The following is a 714-nucleotide window of genomic DNA, read 5'->3' on the forward strand; positions in this document are numbered from 1 at the left end:
GGATAGTGAACTTTGAATGAACACCAACAATTAAAAAAAAAGGAGAATAATGTTATTGCAATGCGGAAATGTGGCTGAGCAGAAGTCAAAGGACGTTTAAAAAGTTTAAAGTTCACGAGGCGAGTAAGCGAGAAAGAAATTAGATATTAAGACAGTTTGACATCGAGGTGGAGTTAGAGGGAGTGCAGGTATAATAAAAAATAATAATAAAAATAAAAATGTAGCTTAAGGTTTTCAGAAGTGTGTGTAGTCAGTAGTATATGGCGGGTACAAGCAATGGCAGTGAATTTTGGAATGTGGAGATAAGCTGAAGTATTTGGTTGGCGAGTAAATAACGATAATGATTGAACATATCAAAGACAGGAGGAAAAGGGAGAAACGAAATGGCAGATAAGGTGAAAGAGATATGAGAATGAAATAACGGAAGCTTGTGTGGCCTGAGAATTTTGAGGAGAATGAAAGAGTGTGGAATGAGGTTAAATATATAAGAAATTATACCAATAGAAGGGAGGTAGCAGTGAAAGATGGATATGGACAGGCATTACATAAATTCAGTAGTGACTAATGTCACCATTTTTAAAAACATGGAAGGATGTCTACCGGCGAATTTCTATTTATTCAATTATCATTTTTATTCCACTTTATTTCTGATGGCGGTGCCTCGGGCGTCCACCTATTAAACCAGCTGGCATTTTTGTAAAAGATTAATTTGTT

Source organism: Penaeus monodon, chromosome 15 (assembly GCF_015228065.2).
Source record: "Penaeus monodon isolate SGIC_2016 chromosome 15, NSTDA_Pmon_1, whole genome shotgun sequence".
In the NCBI taxonomy this organism is placed as follows: domain Eukaryota; kingdom Metazoa; phylum Arthropoda; class Malacostraca; order Decapoda; family Penaeidae; genus Penaeus; species Penaeus monodon.